Here is a 12,587-nt window from a genome sequence, read left to right as displayed (position 1 = left end):
AAGAGGGAAAATCGGGTAAAATAACTTTTAAAAAAATAATTCAGCAGCAGAATTTTTGCTTACCGACGAGAAGAAGATTACACACAGAAATGATTCGCCGCGGGTAAATATCCCTCCGTTATCTTCCGACTCGAAGAGAAAGAATCGGAAGGGAAACACGAGGAAGAAAATCGTTCACCCTCGATATAACCGGGCAAATCTCGCGTTTTATGGAATATCGATCAGATTTCTCCTCTTCGTTTGTTGTTTCCTCCCGCAACCGTTCATCGGTTTGATTTCCTTCCCTTTCCTCTTCCACGCCACGGAAGAAATCCGTGAATAAGCAAGAACGGTTTGTTTAAAGGGCGAAGGGAAATCAAGTATACGTATTTCGGCCAATGTTTGCGGGCAAACACGATCCTTTATGCGCATTCTCGAATTATTTTGCGGGGCCATTGCGCGCACGCACACACGCGTATGGAATATTACACGCGGAAACACGTGCTTTATCGCGAGAAAGAATAAGAATTCGACATAAGAATTTCCTTTAAATCGATTAATCGGATAATTTAATTCTGTCAACGCTCGATGTAATTAATTATTCAAACTATTTACCTAAAAATACCGATGTTGTATAATACAGAACTGACTAAAATTAATATATTAAATCAGAATCTCGTGTCAACGATCCCTCTTCCTCCAAATATTACCACAAGTTCGAATAAAGTTGTTTCACTTCACTGTAAAATAGATATAAATACGTGTTAATAAAAGATGGCGGGTTAAATATTTCGTTTCTCGAAGAGGGTGAAAATGGTGGGTCGAGAGAGAGAGATTGGATGGATCATCGCGCGGAATGTTTTCAAGCGAATGTCCACCGGTTTCCCTCTGTCCACACACTCCGCTTCCCACGTTCCCCGCTTCGTGTAAAACCCCTTTTCGTTCTTGTTGACTCAGGTCAGACCTTAAGGTCTTTGAAATTATACGACCGACGATACGGCGAACAGTGTCGTGACTATTCACCAAGTGTGTGACCACCTTGGCCTCCGAGCAACCAGAAGAATTCCGCTCACGGCCGGATCGTGGATCGTTTGATCGGCACAAATGTTACGTAATATGCCCCTTCCCCTCCAACAAACTGGCCCCACGACTTTCGTTTGGATAACAGCCCGTTGTTCTGATCGTGTTTCTCCTCGTCGATATATCTTTGATCCCCCTCTTCTTTCTTTTTTTCGTACAATCTCGAGAGGATTGTTTGTACGCTCTTTGAACGCTCTTTCTTAACATCAGGGCCGGAAGATGGAACGCTCGAAAATAATATGTGGGATATTTTTTTTTTTTTTTGTTTCGTTCAGATTTTTATAAAAGTTTTGCGTAATAAATTGTGAAATGAAATGAAACGAAGGATTTATGATCTGTAAATAATCTATCAATAATCGATGAACAATCGTTGAGAAATTTAGATAGGGTTATTGGATTGGATTGGAAGGAGGGGGGAGGTTTTTTGGGCAATTTTTCAAAATGGTGCGGAAAGGGATGGGAAAAATGATAAGGACGATATTGACCCAATGAATATAGCGAGGCAGATCCTTCATACCTAGGTGTGCTCGGCAAGCCACGTTTCGTGAATACCAAATTAACACCTAGTTAACTTCCGACGAAGAAAGTCGTTTGCATGTTGCACACGAACCACCATTCTCGCGTGCGTGCAATTTCATACCGGCCAACAACGGTTATGACTTCATTCCATCCCCTGAATCTCGATTTCGAGATCCATCTTTATTCATTCGGAATTAAATATATATTAATTTAAAGAATAATTTATCTTTGAAATTGGCGATGCTTTCGATTTTTTTTTTTTCTTCTTTCTAACGAAACATAAAAATTTTCATCGTTTCCAATTTTTTTTCTATTTTTTTTTTTTTTTTTTTTTTTGTTTTGTTTTCATCAAGCAATCATTTTTTAACGAGAGATTTTTTAATACATCCAGTTTTTAGTTATTGAAGAGATTTTGACATTTTCGATAAAGCAGCCATTAACCAAGGGCTTAAACGGAACTAAAACAAACTTGTCGATGTTTTTAATTTTCGATATTTCCATCCTGGCTTTCAAAAAAAAAAAAAAAAAAAAAGAAAGAAAGAAAAAAATTTGAAAGGCATTTGATTATTTTCAACGAAGCTCAATAATTTTCAAAAAGAAAAAGAAAAAAAAGATACTCGAAAGAGACGCGATAATTTTCATCACGTTTGAAACGAAAACTCGGAAGATTTCCGCCGTCTCCAATTTTTACCTACATCGAAAACCGTGTCAGTCAGCTAAGTGCTTGTCTAAATAGCATAACTCTCTGGGAAGCAGAACAAAGGCTTGCCTCCGCGAGCAACTAATTTTCAAGGAATCCGCCGAGTGGAATCAGAGTCCTTTGACGATCATAAGAGTAGACTCGTAATTAAACGCAATGCAAATCTTCCCCTAAACGTTTCCCCGCCGTCTTAACGACCGCCAAGAACCTCTTCGAGGAACAGGAAGACGACGACGACGAGGAACGAGGAACGAGAAGAGTGGTCGATGACAATTACAGTTGGCCCAATTTTTTAAATCCAGTGGAACGGTGGATCTCTCTTCGATCAATCGATCGAGCAAGAGGGATTAATGCGATTGTCGATAAATAAGAACACTTCCTTATTCGTTCTTTGGTTCTTGTACGAGGGGAAGGTTCATCTTGTACAGGGGGGGAAGGGACATCGTTAATCGAAGATGGATAATTAACTTCGCCGCCCACCTCGTCGTCGAACGATCAAACAAGATTCTTTGATTTAAGATATGTTGTTCAACGGTTGATTAAATATCGTCGAGAGGTAATTGTAATTGAATAGATGTGTTTTCGAATTACGTTTACCTGGAATAAATAAAGTTTGCAATTAGTTCGAGATTAAGCATGTATTCCTTTTTTGCATTATATGCCAATCAGACGAGCACAAAGGAATTGTGAATATAATTGGGAATAAATCGAATAGCCTCGAAGGTTTATTTACGAGAAAAAAAATTGTAAATAGTTTAAAAATAGATATTCGTTTTATCCTCACGTAAATGTAATTTTAAAGTTTCGAAACGAATGATTTACTTCCGATTACAGGATAAATAATTTTAGGGAACTATAAAGTGGATCCTCCCTGCAGAATAATCTAGAAATATCAATTTGATCCACGATGTCACGGATGCAAATTTAATCAATGACAAACGATAATCCCCGAGGATTTATATATATTATATCATTTATCGTCAAAATTGTTCATAACCGTAACCGTTGTATGTCAAGCAATATTAATAGACGATAATCTTACGATGCTTCGTTCGAAAGTTAATCGAATCTCGTAAAAAAAAAAAAAAATAAAAAATCCTATAAAGAACGACTCAACGATTGAAATCAATTCAATCAACTAAAAAAATCAAATTAACTAAAAAAAGAAAATTTCGAATTTTTCCGATTTTCCATTTTCAATGCTCCACAATCCAATTGTCATAGGCCAAGGAGGCGAACCGATTTAATTGACTCGCCGACCGATTCGTCGCCGATTGAATCTTAATCACGGCCGTCTTCTTGACGGAAACCGACAGATTTATAAATAGTCCATCTGCGTTTTCACGTTACACAGGGCGAATTTAAAGAAGGCGGTCGCCTTTAATACGCATCAGGTTAATTGGATCGGTCGGCTTGGATTTTATATTCCGGTAAACGAGAGGGATTCACGCGGAAACGAGCGGAAAAACGGCCGATTTCGGATCGATTTCGATCGGGTGCTCGTCTCGCAACGAATCGAAACCCAGTCAGTACCCGTTTCGATATTTTACGATGCAGATTATATATAACGATAACGGCGATTTTACGTAAACTTTTATCGTAAAATCGACAAATCTTCGTTACTTGGACTTCGAAGTGTTTATACATTTGATTTTTCCACTATCGAATTTTCTATCTACATACTTATCGTATAATATTTATTTGTTTCGGGAACGAGGAGGGGATGAAATTTAGATCAAAACTGTTCCAATCTAAAAATCTTTCCTTTATAAACTATCCCATCGATTTAGTTCCTTATAAATGGATTATATGATTAAAAGAATGGAAAAATTCCCAGGAGGAAATAAATTTCATACGGAAGGGATGAAATCGAGGATGAGAATCGAAAAGTGTATATATATACCGTTATTAAAATTACACTTCCACCAGAGACATCTATCTTCTATATTCCTATAACATTAAATTATACTTTTACACAAAACTTTCAAAAACATTTGAAGATCGATACCTTCGAATCCCTTCGAATCTCTGCAAGTTTTAAATAAATTCCATCTCCGCCCCCCAAAATATTCTTCGATATTCTATCATCCAGAGATTTTTTCAAATTAAATATAATATAAAACCCCCGAATACTCGCTGAGGGAGAAGAGAGGGGGGGCAAGGGAAAGCAGATTTGTACAAGCTGATCGATCGTCGCGACACAGGCGGACGGTTAAAACGTTGGACGAGTCCGGTTTAATGATTCATAAAGCTTTGATCACGTTAATTGCGCACGATCGAATGGGCCGGAAGCCGTTTACGTGACGTTAGGCGTTTTCGACGTTGAAAATTAATTCGGCGGGGAGGGTTCCGATCGCGCGCAACCGGAATACATTTAATTATTAATTCGTAGGCGCGTGTTGACGGTCGAGCCGATACGTAGATAATTAATATAATAATTAATAGAGGCGAAACGTGTTACAAATTTAGCGAATCGCACAATCGGATGATGGACGCGTTGTCTACGATTATGCTTTTCCTATGAACGCGACTATTCCGTTCTATCCCGAATTGCGAACGAAAATTTCGTATCGGTTTTTTAATTCGAAGAAATGGAACACAGGAGTGAAAAAAACGAGTGGAAACGAATATTTGTTACGTTAATTTTTATGCTTATTAATCGATCGATAATTTGTGCCTATATATATAATCTGTAAATATTAAGAAACAAGAGACGATAATTTTAGGTTAGGATTAATTTTTAAGATTACTAGCTCTAAGCTCTAAGCTCTACTTCTAGCTCTAAATCGTTCTAATTTACTCCTAATCCAACTGAAAGACTCAAGACTAAAAAGACTTTAGCATATGTTTAACTCTCATAAAAGGATACGTCTCATAAAAATGTAACATTTCAACAAATCTTCTTAAAAATAATCAACAATGCTGAGAGAAATATTCGTCACGGAAAGAGTTAAACGATTGAAAGAAAAATTCGTGTGGGAAATCATCGGAATACATGGAGTGAAAGAAGAACCGTGCGAGATTCTCAAGGTGGAGGGTGAACAACGCGAGTTCGGATCGACGCCTATGAGAGCCGACATCGACTGGTATTTAGTCAGAGAGGTGGACAAGAACCGAGCTCATTCACGACTGTGTGACGAGGAGGTTTGAGGCCGCGGAGAACACAGAGGAGACACGACTTTGTACTAGTTTTTCCAGGCCGACCCTCCACTAGCTGCCATTATTATGTGTTCTCGGTACGGGTAATTAGCCTGGGCGCAGCAGGCATATACCGGGTGTCCGTGGAGCACCAGGAAATCACCGCGATTTCCACGCTTCCTTTTTTTTCTTTTCCTCATCTTTTTTTCTTCTTCTTTTTTTCGTTGTCGTCTGTATGTACGTTCGTTGCACGCCAGACACCGCTGTAATGACACCGGTTACCTCTGTGGAATTTTCACAGCTCATTTCGTTCCGAAGAGGGGAGGGGAATGCAAGATCGTTTGGGGATCGTGATGATTCGTCATCCTGAACGATGAAATTCTCGATCCCGATATTTTGTAATTTGAGCAACGTCGTTTGAACAGCGTCGTTTGAGAGGCGTCGGCCTTGATTTGTTGATTCGATGCACCGTGTAATCTGTTATTATCGATGATTTCGAATTCTGACATGAAAGAAATTAATAGATCCCGAATTAAGGGACGATACGAGGTCTCTTAAAAAAAGGGTACAATAGATATCCTTAAATTTTAATTAATTCGTAAAAAAATCTATTTTACAATCTCGATTTAAAATCATTTCAATTTCAAACGAACCGACACCACCTCCGTGCTACCCGTTTCCTCCTCTACGATTCCAATTAATAGCGCCTCGTTTCAATTGCAAAGCTCCAAAGATTCGATTCCGGTTAGACGGGTTAACAACGAAACGGCCGCGATGGAACGTGGCCAAAAGCTGGCAAGATGACAGGCAGTGTTCGGCCTAGTGTTCGATTAAAATTTAATCTGGCATGAATGAGCCGTGGAAAGGCCGAAGCCGGCGGCTTTCGATTCAATATTTGCGTCATAGAGGCCGCGAAACCGGCCCCGGCTACTTTTCTTTCTCGTGAAAATGGACAATTTCCATTCCACCGATCCCGGATGTTGGGTGACGGCCGCCAACAGATCGAGAAAAGTGAAAAGGGACTCCTTTCAAATTGTTAATTATCGTTGAGAACCAGTTCAAAAGTTGGAGTTATTAATTGGAACACGCTCGAACGGGACCAAGGACGCCATTATTCTTTCTTTCTTTTTTCTTTTTTCTTCTTTCCTCTCCGCAGTCTTATTCCGACTGTTTCCGTTCAAACGAATTGGCGCGAGTCATTTCATATTATTATCTTGGCTCGCGTCAGCGATGTTATTTGGAGCGAAAAATTGTCAGATAAGCGTTCGGGAACGGCCTCGAAAAGGGGTGCGTATTATCGATACGTATCGTTAAACGTTTGCGATAAGAAGAGGGATAAACGATACGCGAAAGTCGAACTTGAAAAGGATCACTTATTGGGACCAGTATTCTTTCATTGCTTTTGAAGATAATATTCACTTTCGTCTCTATTCCTCCGTCAAAAAATCCTCCAAAAAGGATTCTTTCGAGTCAAAAATCTCCTCCACTTAACCAACTCTCCTCCCTCGACAACCGTTTTTCTTACTCGCCGATTATTTAACTTAATCTTAATCCATACGTTTCCATCCAAGGATCCCTTTTCTTATCTCCTCAAGTACTCGCCGATTATTTAACTTAATCTTAATCCATACGTTTCCACAGAATTGTTCTAGGGAGGAGAAACTGACCAAGGATTCTTTTTATCAAATACTTGTCGATTATTTAACTTAATCTTAATCCATACATTTCCACAGAATTGTTCTAGGGAAGAGAAACTGACCAAGGATCCCTTTTCTTATCAAATACTTGTCGATTATTTAACTTAATCTTAATCCATATATTTCCACAGGATTGTTCTAAGAAGAGAAAACTGGCCAAGGATCCCTTTTCTTATCTTCTCAAATACTACAAATTACTTAACTTAATCTCAATCCATACATTTCCACAGGATTGTTCTAGAGAGGGGAAACTGACCAAGGATCCCTTTTCTTATCAAATACTTGTCGATTATTTAACTTAATCTTAATCCATATATTTCCACAGGATTGTTCTAAGAAGAGAAAACTGGCCAAGGATCCCTTTTCTTATCTCCTCAAATACTACAAATTATTTAACTTAATCTCAATCCATACATTTCCACAGGATTGTTCTAGAGAGGGGAAACTGACCAAGGATCCCTCTTCTTATCTCCTCAAATACTACAAATTATTTAACTTAATTTTAATCCATACATTTCCACAGGATTGTTCTAAGAAGAGAAAACTGGCCAAGGATCCCTTTTCTTATCTCCTCAAATACTACAAATTATTTAACTTAATCTCAATCCATACATTTCCACAAGATTGTTCTAAGAAGAGCAAACTGACCAAGAATCTTTCCACAGGATTGTTCTAGGAGGGGGAGAACTGGCCAAGGATCCCTTTTCTTATCAAATACTTGTCGATTATTTAACTTAATCTCAATCCATACATTTCCACAGGATTGTTCTAGGAGAGAGGGAACTGACCAAAGGTCCCCTTTTTATTCGAGGTTAAGCAGAAAAACCGGGTCAAGGGGATTCTGAACGAAAAAGGGTTCGGTTCGTATTATATGCTTTGTCTTGTGCGACACGGATTGCAAGAAACGGCGGTCGTCTGGCTGCATTAGCGCCACAAGTGCCCTCTATCGAAGAACCGTGACAAGGAGAAGAGTACGTTAATTAAGATGGAAAGCTCGTTTTCGACGCCAGCTGGCCAACTCGAAAATTCTCTTCACCTAAGGGCTGAGAACGATGGCGTTCGAACGTTATCTTATAGAGAGTAGATTTTATGTATGCTTAAATGCTTTTTTTGGTGATCTGCATTTTGAAGGGTGAGTTTCTTTTTCAGCTTTTGACTTTTCTCGACTTCGAGAGGATTTTTCGCTTTTATGGGGGTGGTTGTAAATTGTAATCTTTCGTCAAGTAAGGAACAAATGGTGGAGGAAGAAGGTTTGAATATTCCTGCTATTTCTGAGAGAAGTTTACTTTGTCTCTGAATTCTACTGTTTGTCTTGTAGTGGGTTGATATATATCTTTTAAGGGGATTGAACTGATTTAACCTTCTGTAGGGAAATCGAGTCTTTAATTGAATAGAATGAAACGTTTATTTTTGAATCTCTTTCAAGCGAATTTTTATATTTCTTTTTTCTTATCTCGAAAAAATACTTTTAAATGATCGAATCGAGGGAGGGGGAGGAACATCGAGGAACATGAAGCAAACGTTTAATCGATGTCCCTTTTTAAAAATATACATTTGCATAATAAACATTTACAATGAAAAAATTTCAAATCTTTTTTGAATAGTTCATAGCCGAGGAATTAGATTTCTCTATATTAGAGTTGAAAAAAAAGAAACGAAGTTGAACTATGAATGGATAACTATGAATGGATGAATGAAAACTAGACTAACCAGACAAAAAAAAAAACAAGAAAAGAAAAGAAAAGAAAAGAAAAGAAATTTCAAAAGTTTCAAACAATTTTCCGATTTGATTCTCGCGAGAAAGATTGACTTTTCTACGTATACGATTGCTCAACGGTTGGAAACTTGTAAATTTCCAAAGTGTGAAGAGAATTTTAATACGACTTCTTTTAAAGTCAAACCTGTCGGAAACGTTGCAAGAACTATGAGGGGTAAATGGAGCATACGAATCGGTGGAAAGAGGAGGAGGAGGAGGAGGAGGAGGAGAGAAGGGTGGATCGTCGCAGAAGCTGGAAGATCGATGGAGAAAACGGAGATGAGCACGTGCCACGATACACGACCTCTCTAATTATCCCGAATGTCGACATAATTTATCTCACGGTGTCCATTAAAACTTCTTGGGCTTGCAGAAAAGGAAGTTAAAGAGGGAGATGGAAAAACTGCTGAACCCGGTGAAAAAGATTTTACGTTTAGATATCGACAATTTCAAAATGATCGAGGCAAATTTCTACCATACTTCGATTTTCTTAATCAATTTGATTCAAACAAATTGTTTCACACGAGTATCGATCACCTAAAAAATATCCATAAACAAAGACTGCATCTATTCCATCTGATAAATCGAAAGATCGTGATCCTCCTCGAAACAAGGCAAATATCTCCTCCGCTAATACCCCTCCCCCTCCTCCTACAAGAAGAACTTTATCTCGTGAAATCAATCAGCCATTCCTTCGCCACGAATAAAATCCACCTTAAAAACTAACTGGTGCGAAACATCCGGCGGAATCTTCTCGGATCGCGGAAATATATCTCGCGGGAGCCAGATGTTTGGGCTGCATACGCCATCTCCAATAAACCGGAATAGGTTCCATATCGGTGGACCAGCCGCGTATCCGCCATTTGGCGTTGAATCGGTTTGGAAAGTGGAAAGAAGGCTATCCTGCTACAGTTTTCCGACCAAGAAATGATATATAGACCCCGGCCTGGCTTGGACGTAGCATGTAAGATTCATTCGCCATCGAATTCGACCGAATATTCGAGGGAGAAAAAGAGAAGGAGAGAGAGAGAGAGATGGACCGAAGATCTAATTCGATCGATCGATCGAGAGAGAGAGAGAGAGAGAAAGAGAGAGAGAGNGAGAGAGAGAGAGAGAGAGAGAGAGAGAGAGAGAGAGAGAGAGAGAGAGAGAGAGATAATTGGACGGAAAAACGTGGCGTGGAATCTCGCGAAAGATCGAGTGGAGCCTGATGGATTTCGGTGGATGACGGGTGATGTTTAAAAAAAGAAAGGAAAAAAAAAATATCTACGATTCTGATGGAGGACTTCTTTGAAAAGAGGACTTCTCGTTTTGAAAAGAGGAGGATTTCTCTTTGAATCAATTAATCGGTGGTGATTGGTCGTATTCTCAATTTTTTTCCTTCCTCGAAGGAAAGTTGATTTTTTTTAAAATTTCGATGGATGTACAACGGTTGTGATTCTGGTGAAAATTAATTCCGGATGTTTCTTGCTATACTCGCGATGGCACACATAGATCGGCAGGACAATGGAACGCAAGAGATCGAGATGTCGAACCGATATGAAAACGTGTGATCTTCTATATCGAAAGAATGAAGAAATGCCAATGGCAAAAAATCGATTCCTCTCCTTGATCTTCAAAAAGATCTCTTCCAACGATCCAACAATGTATATTAAAAACTCATTGTTGAAGCTTCTCGAGTTGCTCGGTTCAACAATGATCCATCGAACGATTTTCAATTGATTATTAAACATCCAACAAAACATTCAAACAACAATCCCTTATCTTTCGATTAAAATCGAAAAGTTTCGCAATGTTTTCCCCCGAGGACAGAACGCATTCCTCGAGACAATCCAACACGGTCGAAAGTCAAACAATCAATCGATTTCCAACAACCCATAACTTGACCTGACGATAATTTACAAAATTCCATTCGTTGTTCCTCCGTTTTATACATATATATATATATATTCCTCCATTTACACGAGCCCGCCCCTCGAGCCTGCGAACGCCTTGAAATATTATTTCTCGCCGCGAAGAAGTTTGAAACGAGCGAGGCCGCGAGTTAGACTCGGTCCCGAGACAATAATTCCGGAAGGGGGACAAACGTGCAGGGCGAGATACAGCTAAAGTTCTTAGGGCATTCACGTATAAGGCGGCCGAAAGCGTGCGGTCTGCTCGTAAGGTAACGTAAACTCCTTTCGGCTGGACCCAGTGCAAACTACTTCTTGGTCGTTCGCGATGCTTAACTGCACGCGGTGTCTCTCTGTTCGATCGTTATTGGAGGCGAAAGTTCGAGGAGGTAGTGTGTACACACGAGGAGAAAGAAAGATGCGTCCATTCGCATCGGTTATTTGAATAAATTTCCATTAATTAATAATAATCGTCGATTGGTTGTTGGAACAGGGAAAATGGATTAAATTTAAGCGTTACTTATGGATATATAATTATTGATAACATTGAAATTTTATTGCGCTCGAATGTTGCAGAAAGTTAAACGTATTAGATCGTGTCGAGATGCGAATTATTGATAATGTTGAAAACTTTACGGATGTTTAATAATTTATACGTGAATAAAAAAAATATAGAAATGAAATTCTTTGTAGGTAATCGGTTGAATTAATTGAATTAGAATTGAGTATCTTCTTAATTCGATTAATATAGATTCATATCATTAAATGAGAGATACATTAAATAAAAAAAAGAAAAAAGACTTCCTGATATTACCTTGTTGCTTATCTTCGAAAAACGGATTTGAAAAACAACGGACTCGAAGCAAATTATCTGCGCGTTAAAAACTTCCTCCTCCTCCTCGTTCAAAAGGAACACGTTCAAGTCGAAAGTGGGACAAAAAATATTGGGCTTGAATCTCGAGATACAATCTCGAACATCATTATCGAAGTAGGCGAGGAACAAACTACTCTGCTCAAAAGCGTATCTTTCTCTGCCGCACAAAGCGACTTCCGTTCGCCAGATTAGATATCCAACGCTTGGACCACCCTGCCGGTCAGGTAGTAGGCACTCGAAACGGGCCACGTTTCCATGCGAAAAGAAAAAAGAAAAAAGAATTCGAACACGATCGATCATGATCGATCGATCGTTCCGCGAATGGTTAACGTAATCGTGCCGGTACGTTAACCCTGATCCGGTGGAATTGCGCAATAGACGATCCACGGATCGAACAATGCCGCGTTTCGAATGCTCCCACGACGACGACGACGCGCATGTGTGTACGCGTGCTTTCGTTTCTGACATCTGTCGATGATACCGATCATCGGACTTTCTTCTTCGAAAGAATCGATCGATATAACACCTCGAACAATGGCATCGCGTCTCTTTGTTTCTCATTTCCTTTTTTTCCTTTCTTTCTTTTTTTTCATCACGGCTTGATCGCTAACGATAAACCGTAATGAAGGAGGAAGTATTACTTCCCTCGTTACGGATCCGCCGCGTTTTAATTAATCCTTCGAAACGCGATAAAGAATTCGCAAGTATGAAATATGTTACGTATATATATATATATATATATATATGTTCTTGAGAGAAAAATGTTTTCGAGACGATTGAGCAATTCTCTTTGATCAAAGTATTATTAAATCATAGATTAAAGTTTGGCGATAAAACGGAATTTTTTGAATATAATTCTTAAACTCGAAATTATTAAAGAAATTGACGTTTCCATTGGATTGGAAGATCGATCGATTGTATGTTGCGAGGCGGATAACGAAATTTGTTGGGG

The 12,587-nt window shown here is 39.0% G+C and overlaps 1 protein-coding gene across 1 annotated transcript in view; it reads right to left on the bottom strand.

Moving 5' to 3' along the window:
- Positions 1-12,587, bottom strand: part of LOC122712665 — a 47,215-nt gene that overhangs the window by 34,219 nt on the left and 409 nt on the right. The gene's annotated exons all lie outside the window — the stretch shown is intronic.

The sequence above is a fragment of the Apis laboriosa genome, unplaced genomic scaffold, assembly GCF_014066325.1.
Source record: "Apis laboriosa isolate Shangri-la unplaced genomic scaffold, ASM1406632v1 scaffold204_cov149, whole genome shotgun sequence".
Taxonomy (NCBI): domain Eukaryota; kingdom Metazoa; phylum Arthropoda; class Insecta; order Hymenoptera; family Apidae; genus Apis; species Apis laboriosa.
Note: the sequence above shows the minus strand (reverse complement) of the source record. Positions and strands in the feature narration are given on the sequence as shown.